This window comes from Syzygium oleosum, unplaced genomic scaffold (assembly GCF_021117445.2).
Source record: "Syzygium oleosum isolate NSW1041296 unplaced genomic scaffold, Sole_v2.1 Sole_v2.24, whole genome shotgun sequence".
NCBI classification, from domain to species: Eukaryota; Viridiplantae; Streptophyta; class Magnoliopsida; order Myrtales; family Myrtaceae; genus Syzygium; species Syzygium oleosum.
Window position 1 is genome coordinate 210,266 of NW_026607508.1, and position 21,686 is coordinate 231,951.

General features: G+C 39.8%; 1 long non-coding RNA gene across 1 annotated transcript; it reads left to right on the plus strand.

Moving 5' to 3' along the window:
* The first annotated feature begins 12,300 nt into the window (after positions 1 to 12,300).
* LOC115691157 (uncharacterized) lies at positions 12,301 to 14,625 on the plus strand. Its single transcript, XR_004006945.2, has 3 exons — positions 12,301 to 13,011; positions 13,598 to 13,694; positions 14,521 to 14,625. It is a non-coding gene; the product is annotated as an uncharacterized LOC115691157 (long non-coding RNA).
* Positions 14,626 to 21,686: the final 7,061 nt, after the last annotated feature.

Consider the following 21,686-nt stretch of genomic DNA (forward strand, 5'->3'; position numbering starts at 1 on the left):
TCGTACATGTAACGTTATCTCATAACGCGCACGACCGCGTAGATAATTTAAATAGGAGAATAAATCTACTTCTGAAGTAGATCAAGGCGCACAGAAAATATGAAGTCCGTTCGCTATTGTGTGCGACCCTGTAGGTTCACTAAACATTAGCAGTGTGCCCAAAACTCTTTTGGCCCACAAGTCATAAGCGGTTTCTAGCAACACATTATGACTACCTAAGTATAGTGAAGATCGGTTTTCCGACACAACCTAATCCACAACTAATATTAGAGTATCAACCTTGATTGATTCTTAGGGCAGACCACTAACAATCTCCCACTTGCACTAGAACCAATCATATAAACTAAGTCTCTTTGTCACTTGATTTCCGAGTTAAGCATAAGACAGGACAAGTGTCATCCTTATATAGCTTAAACTCATTTTCCCGATACCGCAATTAGACTGTCAAAACAAGCAGTTGACTCTTCAACTCACTTGAGCATGGCCATGCATTTCACAGTCTCAACTCTATGGGAGGCCAGGAAATCATACCCTCGTTATATGAGAGGGACAAATCCCATCTTGTCTACTCACATCACTCAGCACGCTTCATGACATACCCAGCCATTACCTTTATAATCACCTGTTACGGCTGACGTTTGGCAATGTTAAAGCATGCCAATCCACGTCTAGGAAACCATGGCAGACTCAGGTCAAAGGACTATACTCTATAGATGTGATGAGAAATACTGATGACATTATATAACAATCCTACAGTATTCTCATAGCGGGTCAGTCCAATACAATGTTCTCCAACATGTATTCCATGTGATCAACTTTATATCTCTATATTCATTACCCGTGAAACTTGATCATCAGTTGACTCACATGCTAGTCTCAAATGCCATTTGCGTCCCAATGCACAATGGCAATTGACTAGGGACATTTAGAACATAATATCCACTCTATTAATAGAGTTTCACGATCAAATCACGTATTTGATTATCTATTAAGGATATTCAATATTCAGGGGATAAATATTTCGCATTCAATTATATACTCAAATTAAATCGAAATCAAATATAATATATATATTTTATTAATGAACAATGAAAATGTATATCACATATACTCCCACTCACATCAAGACCAATCACTAATGTGTCTAAGGCCTAAAGCGTTACAATGACGCTCATGCTTAGGTTGTGGAAGAGCCTTCGTCAACGGATCAGCTGTATTCAACTCCGTTGCAACTTTACACAACTTGACATCACCTCTTTCAATGAATTCTCGAATGAGATTATACTTCCTGAGTATGTGTTTGGTCTTCTGGTGAGACCTAGGCTCTTTACCCAAAGCTATGGCCCCATTGCTGTCACAATAGAGGTCCACTGGAATCGAACTAGTGGGACTGATTCCCAGTTCTTCTATGAACTTTCGAATCCAAACAGCTTCCTTTGATGCTTCTGAAGCAGCAATATACTCAGCTTCTGTCGTAGAATCTGCAAGAGTTTCCTGCTTGGAACTTTTCCAGCACACCGCTCCACCATTCACGCAAAAGACAAAACCTGACTGTGATCGAAGGTCGTCTTTGTCGGTTTGAAAACTAGCATCAGTGTAACCATTTACAGTGATCTGTTCCTCACCTCCATAGACTAAGAATAAATCCTTAGTTCTTCTCAAGTACTTAAGGATATTCTTGACAAAGAATCCAGTGAGGTTCCCCTGGATCCGATCGGTATCTACTTGTCATGCTCAATGCATAAGCAATGTCAGGACGAGTGCATAACATAGCATACATGATGGATCCCACAGCTGATGCATAAGGAATCCTACTCATGTGGTCTCGCTCATCTTGTGTTGAAGGACACTGAGTCTTGCTAAGACTTATGCCATGTGTCATTGGGAGAAAACCTTTCTTGGAATCTTGCATATTAAACCTATTGATGACTTTGTCAACATATGTACTTTGACTCAGTCCAATAAGTTTCTTAGATCTATCTCTATAGATCCTGATCCCCAAGATATAGTTTGCTTCTCCCATGTCCTTCATGGAGAAAAATTTTCCTAGCGATGTCTTAACTGACTGAAGCATAGGAATGTCGTTTCCAATGAGTAGTATGTCATCCACATACAACACTAGAAACACAATTGCACTCCCACTAGACTTCTTGTATACACAAGCTTCTTCTTTGTTTCTGATGAAGCCAAAATCTTTGACAGTTTCATCGAAACGAATATTCCAGCTCCGTGATGCTTGCTTCAATCCATAAATAGAACGTTGAAGCTTGCATATCTTCCCAGTGTTATCTGATGATGTAAAGCCTTCAGGTTGTGTCATGTACACATCCTCTTCTAGTTTTCCATTAAGGAAAGCTGTCTTTACATCCATTTGCCATATCTCATAGTCATAATATGCAGCAAACGCTAGGATAATCCGAATGGACTTAAGCATGGCCACTGGCGAAAAGGTCTCGTCATAGTCAATACCATGAGTTTGTTTGAAACCTTTAGCTACTAGTCGTGCTTTATAGATGTGAACATTCCCATCCATATCAGTTTTCTTCTTGAAAACCCACTTGCACCCTATAGGTTTGACACCTTCGGGCGGATCAATCAAAGTCCAAACTTTGTTTTGATACATTGAGTCCATTTCGGATTTCATGGCCTGAAGCCATTTATCGGAGTCTGGGCCCATCATAGCTTCTGTATAGGTCGTAGGTTCGTCATTTTCTATTAACAATAGATGACGATGTTCTGTCACGTGAAAACCATATCTCATAGGCTCACGATGTGTTCTTTCAGACCTACGAACTATAGGTGCCAATGGAGTAGACTCTACAACTCTTTGTAGATCTAATTGAGGTTCCTCATGAACTGGAACATCCTCTTGTGGAACAATAACTTCTTCGAGGTTTACCTTACTCCCACTGGTTCCTTTAGTAAGAAACTCTTTCTCTAAAAAGACACCATTTCGAGCAACAAACACTTTGTTCTCTGATGGATTATAAAAGTAATATCCTTTCGTTTCTTTAGGATATCCGACAAAGAAGCATTTATCAGATTTGGGTCCAAGCTTATCAGAAAGTAAACGTTTTACATAGGCTTCACAACCCCAAATCTTTAGAAAAGACATACTAGGAACTTTTCCTGTCCACATCTCATATGGTGTCTTCTCTACGGCTTTTGATGGACTTCTATTTAGTGTAAACGTAGCTGTCTCGAGTGCATATCCCCAGAAAGATAATGGAAGATCTGAATGACTCATCATTGATCGAACCATGTCTAACAAAGTTCGATTTCTCCTCTCAGAGACACCATTCCACTGTGGTGTTCCAGGGGGAGTGAGCTGTGAAACAATTCCACACTCTTTGAGATGGTCATTGAACTCTTGGCTTAAATATTCTCCTCCTCGATCAGATCGAAGAGCCTTGATATTCTTGCCAAGTTGATTTTGTACTTCATTCTGAAATTCCTTGAACTTTTCAAATGAGTCAGATTTATGTTTCATCAAGTAAACATATCCATATCTACTGAAATCATCAGTAAATGTAATGAAGTACTGATAACCTCCTTTGGCTGTAGAACTTAGTGGTCCACACACATCAGTATGTATAAGGGCCAATAATTCTTTTGTCCTCTCACTTTGATTAGTAAAAGGAGCTTTTGTCATTTTTCCAACTAAACAAGATTCACATGTATCAAATGATTCAAAATCAAATGAATTTAATAGTCCATCGCTATGAAGCTTGTGAATTCGTTTCTCGTTTATGTGGCCTAATCGACAATGCCATACGTAGGTTGGATTCAAATCATTAGATTTAAACCTTTTTGTATTTATATTATAGATTGGCACATCAAGACTTAGAACATATATCCCATCCACAATATGGGCGCTACCATAAAATAATCCATTAAGATAAAACGAACAACTATTGTTCTTTATATCAAAACAGAAACCTTCCTTGTCCAAACAAGAAACAGAAATAATATTCCTGCGTATAGCAGGTACATAGTAGCAATTATTCAGTTCTAAAAACATGCCAGAAGGTAAAGCTACATCATATGTTCCTACGGCTAATGCAGCAACTCTTGCTTCATTCCCAACACGTAGCTCCACTTCACCTTTTGTAAGTGTTCTACTTCGTTTTAGTCCCTGCACATTCATACAAATGTGAGTACCACAACCGGTATCCAATACCCATGAAGTAGAACTAGTAGTAACATTTACTTCTATAACATAAATACCTGAATCGGAAGTCTCACTTCCCTTTTTCTTCAGATCCTCCAAATATTTCTTGCAATTCCTCTTCCAATGTCCATTCTCCCCACAATGGAAGCATACAGCATCAGCAGTCGGACCCGGTTTGGTCTTGGATTTGGGTTTAGGCTTAGTGCCCTTGCCCTTACCCTTGACCTTACCTGGCTTCTTAAAGCCTTTCCCCTTTTGAACCATGAGAACATTAGGGGTAGGGTCCTTCTTGATATTCTGCTCAGCAGTTTTGAGCATCCCATGCAGTTCAGTCAAAGACTTATTCAAATTATGCATGTTATAGTTCATAACAAACGTGTCATAATCTTGAGGCAATGACTGAAGAATAATGTCAGTAGCCAACTCTTGGCTAATGGGAGAGCCCAGTCGCTCCAGGTTTTCAATATAACCTATCATCTTTATGACATGTGGGCTAACTGAGCTCCCACTTGCTAGCTTGCACTCAATTAAGGTCTTTACCATTTGGTATCTTTCGGTGCGTGCCTGCTCCTGAAACAAATTTTTCAGGTTCATGATCATATCATAGGCATCCACGTTCTCAAACTGCTTCTGAAGGTCTGAGTTCATGGTAGCTAACATTAGACATGATGCATCCAATGCATCATCTTTATGCTTCTGATAAGCATTCCTTTCAGCATGGGGAGCATTGGAAGGATGTGCCTTCTGAGGGAGTGGTTTCTCCAGGACATAATCCTTTTTCTCTTGCTTGAGAACAATTCTCAAGCTTCTATACCAGTCCAAAAAATTCGAACCATTCAATTTGTCCTTCTCAAGGACAGATCGCAGTGAAAAGTGTGATGCAGAGCTATTTGCCATTATCTACAACAAATATGCAAAGTGAATTGTTCATTAACATTATAAATAATAAACTCCAACTATACTTTTATAACATGTGTCCCAATAAGTATAGTGGACCAAGATCCATATTTTACCAAGACTCGAGTAAACTTTGGCTTACCGCTCAAGACTAAGTTATTTAGGTAGACAACTATTTGTCAATTGTATCGAATACAACTCTTGGTTATTGGGGTTGACATCTCATATCTTATCCCCAAACACTATGCCTCAAGGCCCAAAACCGTTTTGATAGCCTCGTTAAGTAAACCAATCTTGACTTATGGATAACCATTATCCATCCTATTTTACTCAAATAGTTAAAGACACCCTGCTTTGGCAGGCCCATCTTTTGACGATTCAAGTCTTAATAGGTGTATGATTGGAAAGGCATCATATTATTACTTAATTTTATGAGGGACTCTTAATAATTATGTAGTGGTGAATGTATGCATGTTCTGAACATCAACAAAGCATCACTTATAACAACAAAGATATATCAATCATACGGGAACGACCAATTCCATACGAGGGTCAAGGGGCTGCGCCCCGCTGCAGGGAGTCGAGGCGGCGCCTCCTGAGTCAAGGGGCGAGCCCCTTCCGGTGAATCACCGGTCGTTGTGACGGGGTTCGAAGGCGGCGCCTCAGGGGCTCGGGCGGCGCCACGCCAAAGCTGAAACAGTCGCATGAATGTTTTTACGAGAGAAAGCCCAGAAAACATAGACAGAATTCTCAATTCTGTGTTCTCGGGAGACTTTCCGTCGCTGCCGCCTCCCGCGCCCTCACCGTACGCAACTGGCCGAACGCCGCGAGTCCTCGACGCGCCGGAAGACCAGGCGCGCTGCCGTCTCTGCCTCGGGCAGCAGACCCAAACGCGCCGTCGTCTTCGCTCGTCGTCTCCGCCTCGGGCAACAGGCCCAGACGCGTCGCCGTCTCCGCCCGCCGTCTCCGCCTCGGGCAACAGGCCCAGACGCGTCGCCGTTTCCGCCCGCGGTCTCCGCCTCGGGCAACAACCCAGGCGCGACGCCGTCTCTGCTTCGACGCGAGCGGAACAGGATCGACCCATCCCTGCTTCGTTCCTTCTCAATTGATCATATCAATTCGTATTTTAAATTCATCTAACCCTAATTGAGACTCACTTTAGGCATACATCATATGTATCAACAATTAGGGTTTTCAATTCAACTTCAATATATCACAAGCAGCTCTGATACCACTGTAGGGTTCATCAACGAAAAACAACGCAGCGGAATATAGAACCCCAGACAGGATCCATGTGTATATTGAAATCGAAAGGGAATTTCGACGCGTACCTTTGCATATCGAAGATAAATCGGCACCGGATTGTGTCGGGATAAGCGCCCCAAGTGTTGCGCCTCTACCGGTATCCACACACGCGAACGGAATTCTCCAACGATCCACGTGCTAGCGAAAGATCTTGAAGTTCCTTTTCTTGAACGCTGAATAGAGAACGATTCTCTATCGTAGAGTTTCTCCTGGAGACACTCTCTCTAGGGTTTCCGTATTCTATGGAGGCACGTAGGCGTGTGTCATCTGACGTGAGACTCTCTCACTATCTATATATATATATATAGCCTCATAGGAAACCCTAATGGGCCGGGCTATTTGGGCCCGCCCAAACTATCCACCTCCAATCGTACATGTAACGTTATCTCATAACGCGCACGACCGCGTAGATAATTTAAATAGGAGAATAAATATACTTCTGAAGTAGATCAAGGCGCACAGAAAATATGAAGTCCGTTCGCTATTGTGTGCGACCCTGTAGGTTCACTAAACATTAGCAGTGTGCCCAAAACTCTTTTGGCCCACAAGTCATAAGCGGTCTCTAGCAACACATTATGACTACCTAAGTATAATGAAGATCGGTTTTCCGACACAACCTAATCCACAACTAATATTAGAGTATCAACCTTGATTGATTCTTAGGGCAGACCACTAACAATTCCATATGCAACAATAACACCAAATAGTCCCCGAGAGAGAGAAAACCGAACTTGCACATAATCGGTGCTATTCTGGGCAGCCGCATAGCCGCAGAAATCCTTTTGAAATAACTAGTAATTCAACTCCAAAAATTCTGAATTTTGGATATGTCCTAGGATATAATTTGATAAACATTTTTTGTGCAAGACACGAAACCCAGTTCCGAATGTAAACACCTTCTTTTGCCACTCGAAATCAGACAGAAACCAGCTGGTTCGGACAGGCCGCCCGGCCGTCAAAATGCATTTCATTCAGTACCCAAATCTCTTTGGAAAGCTCTGAAATGATCCTAAACTATATGCTATGCAATTTTAATATTTTTTGTTTAGGAGTTAAAATTTAATCCCTGATTTTTTATGAATTTAATCACTAAATGATTGGTCAAAATTTAGATGTCAACAAAGACTAAATAGATCAAAGCCATTTCCTCGAAGCTAGTATTAAGGGTGTGCAAAACAGACCGCCTAGACTGGGAACCACTCGGGCCAAACCAGCCGGTTTGGTCCAGTTCCCGAGAGTGTCGGTTCGGTTCTTGATTCCTAAAAGTGGAACCGGTGTCCGAGCGGTTTGATTCTCGGTTTTAAGGGAGAACCAGACTGAACCGACTACATATACTTTTTTTTTAATTTATTCAAAAAAATTAGCAAAATGTGAACTAAACCCATGTACAATGCTTTCCCCTTATCGTTGCACCATAATGAATCTTCACTCATCGTCGTTTCCGTCAATATGTTGAGATTTGTCACTCTCTTTCGTTATGATGGGAAAAAAATAACAAAGTGACCGGTTTCATTGGACGGACCGGACCAGTGATGGGTCCTAGGATCAATCGGTCCTATTCCCGATTGTCAAAATTGAGAACCAGCCCTTCCAGTCCGATTCTCAATTTTATTTTGAAATCAAAAATTGAATTGAGAACCGATCATTCCTAACTAGTACATGGTCTACAGTGAAAATAAGTCCATATGTTCGTACATATTACATATCTTATTCCATACTAAAACGCCATTTTTTCCAAAGTTCTACTATTCATAATAGATAAAATATTATATTTTGCAGGTATACTTGATCGTGCGTGTAATTAAAATATGTCTTGACTGGTCATGTTGTAAATCATTATATAGCAAGGAAAAAGTAACTTGTCATAAGTTGGGGATGAAATTTCGAGGAAGCCACCAGGTTGATTTAATGAGTGAGCGCCTAGAGTTTTTCGTCGGTGGGTGCAATAATTGAGTCCACTAGGATCAGTACAGATCTACACTATTCACTGCCTTCCTTGGCCACAAAAAAGCTTGTGTCAATCATACAGTCCGGATAACGCGGAGATACGCGGTCTTCAATGAAAAAAAGTCCATGTATTCATAACCTTAAATCAGTACAGATCCATCCTTATCCTTTTTTTTGGTCGAGGTGCATGTGCATCCTTATCCTTAAAGGCTTATACACCACCGTTAACCAAAAAGTCACGCATCTCTATTCCCTTAGTATAAGAGCAAATCAACAAGATCAAGTGGCGACCGAACTACTTGAAAACCCTATCAAATCTTTAGCTAATAGTTGTTGCTCCTTGTCGAACTCCATCATCCGATGGCTTTTCCGGTCGAAATCCAAAAAGATTTACAATGTCTTCTTAAGTTTTAGAGGCATAGAAGTACGTAATAAATTCTTCGGTCATCTCAATAAAACTTTAAATTAGAATGAAATATACACTTTCATTGATAGCGAGGAACTAAAGAAGGGTTATATTTCAAATATTTAACACGTACTTATAATTGTTAACCAGATTTATATTACTTAGGCTATTTTTCACTGGATCGGGAACTAAACATATGAACTCCGAGCTGTTTTTTGCTAGATTAAGACGAAGATGTCTTATTCTATCCCGCTATGACTACATGGTACCGAATATCATTCCGAGGCGGCCATGCGCTAGGTTCGCAGTGGAATGAATTCTCCAGCGAGATCGACTTCGCATTGGAGGACTCGGGTTTTTAAGACTCGCGATCTGATCCCGAGCCTCCCTTCGAGACTGCCGGGCCGTCGTGCGGGGGCCTCGAGAAATGTAGCTGGTGAAAGAGGCCTTGCCAATATGGGCCACACATTTGCCTTTAATGGGCTTTTACATCAAATGGGTCAAGAGCCCATCAAACTTCATCGAGGATCACATAAGATGTTCAAAGAGTCTCGATGACCTATCCCTCTCCTCATTCTTCACTTTGATAATCCAATTGAGCGTCGAATGCATTTGATACAGCTAAGACTATGGCGTTATTATATTACACTGTAACCGTGTTGTAAAATGTATTATAACTCGAGTTCTCAGTAATACGTGCTTTAAAGTTACAGCACTCAAAGTTGAATGAAACATCTTTTTAAAAGCTGCTACGATCATGACGAATTTGTCAATTTTCTTGTGTTATTGCCTTTCACTCTTTAACGTATGATCAATATTTGGTTATTACTGACTGTATAACAAAAAAACTTATTTATTCCTAAAACCGTATCACATTTGAGTAACAAAATTATCAGTCAACTATCAAGGGAGATGAACTCCTTCATGCAGATAATATTTGTAAATTCTTATTACATAATGCTTACTTGGGATTGAAGAGAAAAACACTTGCTCATAATCAGAATGGTGGTCCATAAGGTAGGCAGCTTGACCCATGTAACCCAACATAAGGCAAGGCAGTACAAGAAAAACAAATGTAAGCTGCAAAGAAAAATAAATGAATCATATGAACCAGCTTCTACTTCTTGGAAAATAAAATAAAATAAAACAGTAAAAACAAAGAAAGAATAATGAATAAACCGGATCAGATTTTTCGTACCATCGTGTACTTATATAATTTTTTTTCTTGAATTTCTTATATAAATCTGAAAAATCTAATATAAATGAATTGTGTCTTCGGTACCGCCTCCTTCTTTCGACATAATATGAGAGAAACAAAATGAGGACAAACATGATTATCCCACGAATCATCTCTTACACACGTATATGAATACTTCAACTGATGGAAGAAATCGTGTGTGAAGTGATCAAAAGTTTATCGATTCTAAGATCGAATAATGATTGTAATAGTGATGGGATAATGTGGATAGGCGTAGCTTTTGGTAATAGCCTCCCAGTGTACCACCGTAAACATTTATTATTTCTCATCAAAGATTCGCGTTTCTAACACTTTATCCCCGATTTTGAATTTTTTAACTTTGGTGCCCACTTTACTTCCGTGACCACACCTACAATTTGTCGTTTATTATCTAAGAAGAGAATCGAAAAGGATGATGTTTTTAACATCTCATACCCGAACACTACCCGAACACTACAGACAAGAAGTTGTTCCCATTCGTTTTTTGATATTGTGGGAGATCGGAATGACATATACCACAATATAATACTACTGTAAAAGTAACATTTATTTTGTCTACCACTTGCACATTAGAGCTGAATTCCCAAAGGTGCAACTCGAATTCTCTACCCATGGCAACCGAGAAACCCACAATCATATGGCAAATACTCTGCTAGGTTGACTATGCTATAGATAGCAGAGGAATTTATGTCGGTCTGTCATGAAAACGCACAAGTTCCGCGTTCCGCGTACTAGATTTGTTCGTAGAGTTGATCTGCCCACCACCCATGATTTTATCTGGAACCAATGGACGCAGCTATAGAGCGTTTTCCATTAATTCATCGGCAAAATTTCCGATGAACTCTGATAAATTTTGTGGCGATTCTTCATTCCGAGAAATGTCTCACAAACTTCTCGAAACCCGACAATATTCAATGTGCCTATTTCTGACAAATTTAATGGAAGGTCGACTTCTATGGTACACTGCTTGTCATAAATGATGCCCTCCATTTCCTCGCGTCTTTTTCTTTGATCTTAAATCATATGGAATGCTCTTCCTTTGACTAAGCGAAAGAAACAAAAAGAAAGGGAACCAGAAGGCGCCGCGCAGCAGCAGGAGAACAGGTCGCACAGCAGCAGGGAGGGCAGAGTCGCGCGAGGGGCAGAGGTCAGAGTCGCCCGGAGAATCCTTTACCCATCCGAGAGGCCCGCGGTTTGAGGCCGGTCCGTTAGTTCACTATCTCGGTTTCTTGTCTTGTATGTTTGGTTGAATAGATTTAGCGCGTCTTCTTTGGGCCGGAAGTTTTGGTAGCCGGAAAACGAGATTTGGTTGTCGGTTTTAAGTTTTAATGGCCAAAACGGTGACCGGGATAGGCGGCCGGCGGTCCGGTGACGGTCAAAGTAGGTAGCGTTGTTTCGGGGACCGGATGTGTGATTGATGGTCGGAGGACATTCCTCCGGCGAAGCAAAAAGGAGACGTTCGAGAGAATAGATTCTAACTTACAGGGTGTCAAATATGCATTTTGGCCGTATGCTCGAAATGGTTTGCTGCATATTCTAGCAAAACCGAGCTGCAATGAAACAAAAAGAAAAATGTAATTAAAACAATAAGAAAAGAAAATAAAAAGTGGCCAGTTCCTGGGTGGAATTGGGAACTAGCAGGTTCGTTTGGTTCCCGGTTCCAAAACAGGATAGGCCGATCATCCCCTAGTCATTTGCTGTTAAAATTGAGAATGAAGCTTAATCAGGAGGTGAACTCGGTGAGCGGAAGCTAGGTTTAGATTTTGAGAGTTATTTCTTGCTCTGAAATGTAATACTCCACGTGTTCGACTTGTTCTGCCACTGCCAGTATTGTTTATTACATGAGTTCGCCTTTGCTTTCTGAACTTGCTCTATGAAGACAATTAAGCATTTCGTTTTGGGCCTTTGATTTTAACTTTATGATTTGATCTTTGAAGGTTCGGACCAGAGATTACCCAACCGGTATGTATTCTCAGAGGAACTACGGTAATTGGACCCGTCAAGGTCTTGAGGCTGAGGCGCCAGCTGCCTACCCTCCTCCAACTTCCAACTTGCGGCAACTTATTAGGATGTATGGTCATGATAATGGAAATAATGGTCCAAAGGCTCCTCCTAGTGTCCCATATCTCAATTATCAAGAGCATTATTCTTTGCATGGAATCCAAAAGTCCCACCTCTTTCCAACTCCCTCACTTCCTCCTCCCCCCACATACTGGCCCCCACGTCCAATCAATTCGCAGCCTCAGCAGCCTAATTGTCCACTCTTCAATCAAAATTCAGGCCTCATTATTTCATTTCCTGCGAAAACTTTCACTCAAACTTCCACTCAGTCATTGGATCCCCAGCAAATCCAATCAACTGGTGAAACAAACTCCTTAACATTGCAGCAGAAGAGAAAAGAGAAGAAAATGCAGAGGAAGAGGAACATAAAAGAGGCAAAAGTTAAGGGGATATATTGCCCGACCATTCAGCGGAAGGCAAAGGATAAGGAAAAGAGGAAGAGGCTGAGGAAGCAAAAAGAGGCCGAGGAAGCAAAAAGAGGCCAAAACTAAGAAGAATATGTGCTATGAGGACGTAAGTCCTTTGTCAGAGTTGTTGGTGGCTGAAGATGATGTTAAATTGGATATCGATATCAACACAGGAGGGATGTCTATGCAAATTCCGGATATATCGTCAAAGAGGATTAGTGTTGAACCTTCCCAAAACATATGCAATGGCGTGTCCGAATGCTTAGATACAGATACGCCATTTGACTCCCTTGCAAATGCATATGACCTGAGACGACAAAGGAGAATACCTATAAAGTTGGCCCAGTGGAATGTTTTGTAATGACAAAGGGTTAATGGAATTGCAACCGTAGAAATAGTGGGTCATTTGTTGGATAAGAATCCATTCAGAAGTTTTCTTCGTCAAGGATGTGGTGCCTATCTTGAGATGGTGGCTACAGTTAAACAAGATTGATACTATGTATGGTTGCTTGAGTGGAGCGGTGCTCAGCCATATAATGGTTGCTATGAATAGGTGTAGAATTTGCCTGGTAAACAAAAGGTAGAGTTTCTGATGCCTGTCTTTTCCTTTGGCCAGTTTTCAGATGTCCTGTTTATCATATGTAGTTGTCCTCTAGACTGGGTATTCGTAGATTGCCATTTGAGAAATGGGAAGTCATGTCCTTGGTTAAGGAAAATGACAAGTAGTGTCTTAATCGTAGATATTCCATTGGTTAGACTCATTAGAGAGAAATATCTTCTTCCTTGATCCCTATTGTGAATTACTAAAGATATATTTCAATTTATATGCTTTTTGATCTAGCAATTCTCCAATTTTAGCTCTTAAGTTACAAATATATCAAGAGATTGATTAGACCATGACCTTTTCATACCTCTTAGATAATTAATACGCTTTGGAAACTCATTACATACAGAAAAGATGGTCTTGAAACAATTTGTCTTCAGAATGATAAAGTCAATTTGGTGCCTGTTTCTTCTCTGTTTAGTAGAACCCTATTACATGAATATCATTTCTCTTTGCCTTTTTGACCCCTCCTTTTTCCATTCATTTGCTGTTTATGACATTGTGGAATCTATGATTTGTTAAGGTATTATATGTATTCTAAATGCTAACGTTTGGTTTTCAGCTCCAAAGCCTCACAGGCCATGGGTTACTCAGGCTTCTCATTGGATCTGCGTGCATTGATTCTTTCTGTGAGTCCTCTCATGCCCGTGCACAACTTGGTAAGACCTTTGAACTTATGATTCCTTGCTTTCTTGACATCATGCACAGCATCTACAGTATGATGATGCACCTCTGATGCATATTGAATAATCAGTTGCTTGTGCATATTACAAGACAGCTGCATGGTGTGACCTTTCTATACTATAGCCTGTTAACAACGTAATGGCATGTGTTAGGGCTCTATGGCAATGTTTCTTGCTGTGGCACTATGATATGATGCTCATGCTAAGATTGAGTATACGTATAGCTGTAGATTTCCTTGCATGATGGTAGTCAATCACAACGAGGACACTATAGAGGTCTTCAAGATGAAGTTAGGCGATATCCTTGGTCTTCATTCCTGATTCTTGGTTTATTCTGATCATATTGTTCATTGTTCTTATTCCTGTTAGTTAATCTCTTCATTTGACTATAACCTAAGTCAAACTTGCAGTTCAAGGGAGTTCCCATTCTTGTGGTGAATTCATCGCAAACTAATTGAACTATAGTATTCTGACTCTTTGTACTGCATGTAGAGTGCAAATAGGTATGTGACATCATTGGTGGTGATTCTAGCATAATGAGATTCTCTCCTGTTTCTGTGACGGCAGAAACCGTTAATGCTAATTATTTTGTCTCAAGAAGTTAAAACATTTAATAACCATAATTTGTTCAGACAGCGCCTTATGGATAAAGATATGTATGAATGTTATTGACGATGATTAGCATTCTATTCTTTAGTAAGAGGATGTAGTTAATCATGTAGCAATCCATAAATTGTCTTCAAATGATTCAGTGTACTCTGACTGACAATCCATGTGCCATTTACTGCTTTTCCAAACACAGAATTTCATCAAGGGACCGAGAAAGGAAGCATGATGAATGTCCAGATCAGGTCTTTTCCGGATGTTTATGTCTTTATTGAGGGTTGCAGCTGTGATCACAAGCCCATTCATGCTTTTAACTTGATTATCAGATTGTTAAGATAATTTATGGCATAACCCTGTCTAGGCATCGCTTTTTCTGATGCTAATTTATGTCACCAACATAATATGTAATCTGGCTTGATATTTGTTATGAGTTTTTTGAACTTTGAGGCAAATTTAGGCGTGCTATTGATGTGTCCGAGTTTCGTAGTTCTGGACTATATCAGGTGCAATCCTTGATGATGGTAAAAGAGGTAAATGATTCGCATATGATTACTACCATCAAGTGTAGTACGATAACTGTAATGAAGAATCTTCGCATTTGCGGGGATTGTCATTCCCAATTAAACTTATTGCAAAGATTGTTGATCGTGAGATCGTTGTGAGAGATTCCAGCCACTTTCATCACTTCAGGTGGCATTTGCTCGTGGGGATCATTGGTAGCAAGGGCGTGAGGTTATTTCTCCTGTCATGAACCTGTTAGCATCCTGAGTTTGCTCATTGTGTTAAGCATTGATGATAGTAGAGCAGCTACACGAGCACTATTCAATATGGGCTTACTTTTATTGTTGACGTAATAGACAGTGAATTCATGTGGAATCCATGGCTTTTTTATCAGCTTTGGTTAGTTTAGGAGGGTAAGGGAGTTCAAGTATTTCTCAGCTGTATGAGCTTGTGGAAAGTTGGAGACCTGGGAGGAAATCTTGCTTTGGATGGCATTGCCATCCATTGGCTCCATTCAGGGATTTCTGTCACTTAGCTTATGGCTTTGGTCTCACCAGAAAAAAAGAATCTATTCACACGTAGGGTATCCCTTCCACAGAATTAGATCAAGTGAAAAAACCTAGAGCATTGGAAATAGATACTTTCCATCTAATAGAATTTGTATTTCGATCAAAAAAAAATCTATTAGAATTTGGGACGTTCAGAGAGAAGGAAGTACTGCTTGATAAAAGAAGGAAAAATGACACAAACAGTCCATGAACTTTAGCTCAATGTGTAATTTGGTCCCTGAGCTTTTAATTTTTTAATATAATTCTTGAATTTTAATTCAATGTGCAATGTGATCCCCGAACTTTTAATTTGTTCAATGTCATTCTTGAACTTTTGGTACATATTCAATTCAGTCCCTGAACTTGAGCAGTCTTTTCCATTAATTCAAGTTCAGGGACTGAATTGAACATGTACCAAAAGTTCAGGGATGACATTGAATAAATTAAAAGTTCGAGGACTACATTGCACATTAGGTTAATGTTAAGAGACTACATTGAACAAATTAAAAGTTTATGGATCAAATTATATATTGAGCCAAAATTTAGGAATCGTTTGTGTCATTATCCCATAAAAGAAAAGAAAAGAAACCCACCCAAACAAAAAAAAGGTTCCTGCCCTGCCTCCTCTTTTTCGATTGGACTTGAAAGTTGGTCCTTTTCTGAAATGTCCCATCAACTCTTCTCCTCCGGCCCTCTATTAAATTCTTAGAGCCTCTTCGCCTCTTTATTAGGTCTATGAGATATAACAAAAGCTTCTTCCATCTCTGGATGAAATTCAACTTCACCAAATGTTGTCTCACAAATTTGCTGGATCTCTTCAACAAATCGACAGTAGCAAGTGAGGTTAGTTTAATTGTGGTGCCAAAGTTAGTACTCTCATGTTCTTTGTCTTATTCAAGTTGAGCCGATGTTAGTGTTAGAAACCGGTAGTCATAAAGCACAATAAAATCTTAATGGTCTAGCACAGTTGATCAGTTGTCAATGCTCGCTAATGTATTGCACGAGAAGTGGAAACTATTTCTTTTAATAGTGATTAGTCAACTCTTCATATTGCAGTTTTCACTATCCTAAGAGTTCTTTTGCCTTTCCTGTGGATTATTTTGTGTTGTGTGGGGTTGAAATCCATAACTCTTGTGCCATCTATTTTCTCGCGTCTTGCTAATATGTGGCTTGGGCTCGCAATTGCCTGGGTCTTCCTGACCACAATGGAGAACTAGTCTTGTTCGTATTGAAGATGAATTTCACAATACCTCTACCAGTAATATTCTAGCACTACCTTGTAGGATTCCTTTTTTCTATGGATGAAAGTTGGACCTTAGAGTACATTTTAATTCACAGTCCTGATGATGCATACTTGAACTTAGTTTGCTTGCTGTAGGTTTCAGGTTGTGCTTACCAAGCTTAACACTTTCCACAAATGGAAGTTACATTAGAAGCTGGGTGTGCATTAAGAGAAGATTATGGTTTTTTGTCTGACTACTCATGTTCTTTGGCCTCCCTAAACTTGCACATTATGTCAAGACTGGAGAGTTGTCTCCCAAAATGTCTGCATAAACTGGTTAGAATTTTTCTTCTTCTGTTTTACTCTGGACACGAAATGCTAACACTCCTTGCCCTTGAGTTACTTTTCATCTTGCTGTTATGTTTAGAAAGCATGAATTCCATTTGGCCTCATTTGAAGAACTAGTTTTGTTTCGAGGTTATAGGTATAAACTTTGAAGAACTGACTCTTTTGACATCTGGTCATGAATGTTGTAATTCTTTGACTGTTAGAAAGTACTGTTGTAATATGTAGGGTAAAACAGAGATGTCATTTGTTTACATGTGAATATGATTGATATCCAAGAGGTCTAGACTCGTCATCCTTTAGAGCCGTGTCACGTTGTGATTTGATTCCCAATAAAGCTTTCTTAATATTCATTACTTGCTAGCTTGTATCAGATGTTTATAACATAGCATATGGGTAGGGCTGTGTGATGTCTTTCTTCACTCCCACTCTTTCAATGAAGTCTTCACAGAATAGTCATATAGATTTATTTTGTCTTTTGCAGTGTAGAAATGATAAAAGAGGTTTCACTTGAGAGTGATTCGGCTATTTTCACTCGTGGCCTCTACTCTGCAAGAAATAGAAAGAGAAGCATGTTAGTTTGCAGCTTTTTGAGGTACGTGTAGAAGATTTTCATTGTGAGATGCAACAACCTTGGCTATGTCTGTGGTTGATGTTCTTTGATATATGTCTTACACTGTTTATTTTCTTCTATTATTGTTCCACTAGTTCATGGAGGTATATCTCTCTTGACTTCATTTTTGCGTATATACCCTATGGAATTACCTATGGGCCCAAATCGCAGTGGCAGTCAACCTCTGTGACAGAGGCATGGGCAAGTGCTGCTTGAGAGTTTCTCCGAATATCTCCCATGAGAGTTCTCTTACCTGACGCGAACAACCACTTCCGGTTGGGGAAGCCGCAGGTGAAGGAATGACTCACTATGGGAGCGAGAGGTTGATGTTTTTGTTGTTGCTTGCAGCGCTAGGAGTAACTGGCTTGGCAGAGAGAACACGGACCTTTGTTATCCTGGGAGCACAAGAACAGTAGTCTTCCCACTCGTCATTGTTTTCAACTTGCTTTTCGTTTCATGGAATATGTATTACAATCATCGATAAATCAATAGGAGCTAGTTGAAATTGGAAAGCAAATATAAAATCAATTTGGAAGAACATAAAAATTTCATTATTATCAGATTTTTTTTTAAGGATAATCACACTACAATAAATTTTCATCCGTTTTATTATGTACAAGTACCGCAACTTTTTCTTTTACAATTGAGTATATGAACTGTCAAAATATAGCTCAACATGGTGACTTGCTTACTCAGAAAAGAATGATGCACATTGCTATATAGGAGTGCCAACTCAATTTAAAATTTGATAACAATATTGTGATTTTTGTGTTCCATTCCAAAGCTGAATGCCTTTAAGGATCTTTGAAACTTCCACTGTAATTTTGTAATAAACTAATTGATTCACATCAATTTGTGTTAAGTGGCATTAGTAAGAGTGCTACTTTTGTAACATCTTTCGTGGAAGAATTATAAGATGGCCTAGGTCCGCAAGGACACATAAGCTTGAATTTTTGTCTAGTGCTGAAAATTATTTTTTAAGAGTCGATTAGGGAGTTTCTAACACATGAATATTTGCCGACAAGTTGAAAATGCACTTTTTATGAAAAAAATAAAAGAAAAATAAAATAAAATAAAAACAAGAGAGAAAAGAAAATAATAAATCTCCAGCTCATCCCTTAAGTTCGGCCCTATTCTGAGGGCGACGTTTTGAAGCCGTTTGTGGCCTTTGCTGACTCATTGACGACGCCCACAGCTGAATCAGGTCGTTTTGTATCGAATTGAATTCTAGGTATGATTTCAGTTCATTCCTGCTTTGCCCTCTCGCTTTTTTCAGAGTTGCACTGCCGTTGATTGCGATGTGGAGGAGGAATCGAGTTTGCGAGGAAGGTGTTCGATGAAATGACGAAGCTGGACTCTGTTTCGAGAAGTACCTGTTCACGATAGAGATAATTGACGACTCGGCAGTGGCGACCTCAAGCTTTGGATTGGTGATCGAGCGAAAGCAAGTCTCTCGAAGATTGATTCCAGAGAAGCTCGCTGAACTTGCTCGGCAACGCCATGATCGTGTCCGTGGACTTTCTCTCCCTCTCTCTTTCTCTGCATTCCTCGTCTTGGTTACGTGCGCTTCTTCGCTTCTGTCTGCCAATAACGTCTCCGTTGTTGCTCTGTTTCAAAGGCCTGCGACGTCTCGCCCAGGGATATTTCAGGCGCACTAGTTGTCGATTATCACCGGTGCTGCTCGTTTCCCATGAATTCAAGCTCCAGCATGGTTCGTCATTCTCGGTCATGATGACACATACTTGAAGCACATGGAGCAAGAAATCTTCGATCAATTCATGAAGCTGGGTTGTCATGTCATTTGAATCGATTGAATCAGGAACTCTCTAGAGCGTCGAGGTCCACAAAAGCAGGTCCCAAAGCCGGCACTCTGGATTAGGCAGTTGAAGCGTTGAAAAGGGAAACAAATTGATGACGATGCCAAAAAAAAAAGTTGAGTTCTAGGATGGAGAGTGATTTGGAGGAAAGAATCATTATCTTATTCAGCGAAGATTGTGATGTCAAGAAGTGCTAAGGGACAAAGTGGCCAAATTTGAAGCGGGTTTGTATTCCATGCTCTCTAACGCTCTTCCGTTTCATGTTAGAGAATGATTTGAAGTTGGAATAATACGAAGAGTTCAAGATTTCTTTTAAAACCTCTATTTGACGGGGGCGAACACCAACTTGAATGCTATCATGGTGGATTGACGAATATCCACAATGAATGAAGATGAGATGGATGGGGTCGACGCTCTCGCAGTCGAATGGCAAACTGTTTGATTGATTTCTCTAATAAATTTGAGAAATAATGTTTTTCATGAATCGTATGATGCTGCAGATCCACTGGTGTCAAGGGGGAGGTGTTGAGGTCCTTGAATGATAGCGTGAAGTGATGAGTGATGCTACAAATTGTTATGAAAATGAAGTTGGAGGAATTGAAGGCTAGCTTGAAGTGAGGGGCAATGCGTTGCTATGCATTTTTAGGATTTTCTTTTAATATATTATAGCATACATTGTCAATAGGAAAAAAAGGATTTACAGAATTGGCTTTATACTTACGCCATTAATTTAAAAAAGAGAGTATTATTAACCTAACATCAATTATGGATTGGTTGATTAGGTAAAATTTCCTATAACTTAAGTATAATATATTTTTCCTATTTTTTTTCTCTGTTCTCGTTTCTCTTTGTGATGATCAAGATTCAAGATGACTTGGATTTATACAATGATTGAAAGGGGGAGAGACCGGTGATTGTAGAGGACTTGTCATGGGCTCATATGAGATTTTTAATTTTTTTTTAGCAAAAGAGGATGAGTGTTGTGCACAAGTAGAGGTGGCAAAATGAATTAATGGACCCATTTTTCCACTCAGTTTTATTAAAATTGGGTGTATAATGGGCCAACCCTCACCCTTGAGTTACTTTTCATCTTGCCGTTATGTTTAGAAAGCGTGACTTCATTCTGGTCTTATTTGAAGAACTAGTTTTGTTTCAAGGTTAAGAGGTATAAACTTTGAAGAACTTACTCTTTTGACATATGGTTATCAATATTGTGATTTTTTTATTATTAGATAGTACTGTTGTCACATGTAGGGTAAAACAGAGCTTTGTCATTTGTTTACATGTGAATATGATTGATATCCAAGAGGGCTAGACTCGTCATTCTTTAGAGTCGTGTCACGTTGTGATTTGATTCACAATAAAGCTTTCTGAATATTTATTACTTGCTAACTTGTATTACATGTTTATAACATAGCATACAGGTATGGTTGTGTGATGTCTTTCTTCACTCCCACATGACCCATAAATTACAATGGTTACTCTTTCAATGAAGTATTGACAAAATAGTCATATAGATTTATTTTGGGTCTTTTGCAGTGTGGAAATGATAAAAAAGATTTCATTGGAGAGTAATTTGGCTATTTTCACTCGTGGACTTTACTCCTCAAGAAATAGGAAGAGAAGCATGTTAGTTTGCAGCTTTTTGAAGTACATGTAGAAGATTTTCATTAGGAGATGCAACAAGCTTGGCTGTGTCCGTGGTTGATGTTCTCTGATATATGTTTTACACTGTCACGCCCCGAACCCCATCGAGCACGCGACACACTTCTCTGGTCGATTAATGCGAGTCCCAGGGTATCGCCGACCCAATTAAACTTATAAGAGATTTAAAAACGATCAGCGAAAGCCACTAATACCCGGACAAATAAAAAAACTGGGGTAAACAAAGGAGAAGATACATATTCATTTTTCTTCCAAACTTATACAATATTCACAAATTACAAAACCACCATACATATGCACCAGCACACCGAACTTATAACTATTAACCATCGACATCAAAAGGATCGGTAGCCTAGATATCCCAACTTCCAAAAATGGTACACCTCAAAAGACCTACTCCCAACCCCTACTCTAGCCCTTACGCCCTCGAGATGGCGTCCACTCCGAATCCGACTTCTCAGAACTCGAGTCTGAATCCTCCTGAGCCTCCTGCTCGTCTGTCGGGTACCCTACCACGTTATTGTCGGTGTGCAACGGTAGTGCAAAACGCTGAGGCGGCGGCGGAAGGTTCATCGCTCAGGCCGGGGTTCTGAAATTGTTGGTTAAAACAACCATGAGATCACATCTCAATAAGTACATACCCTAAACCCC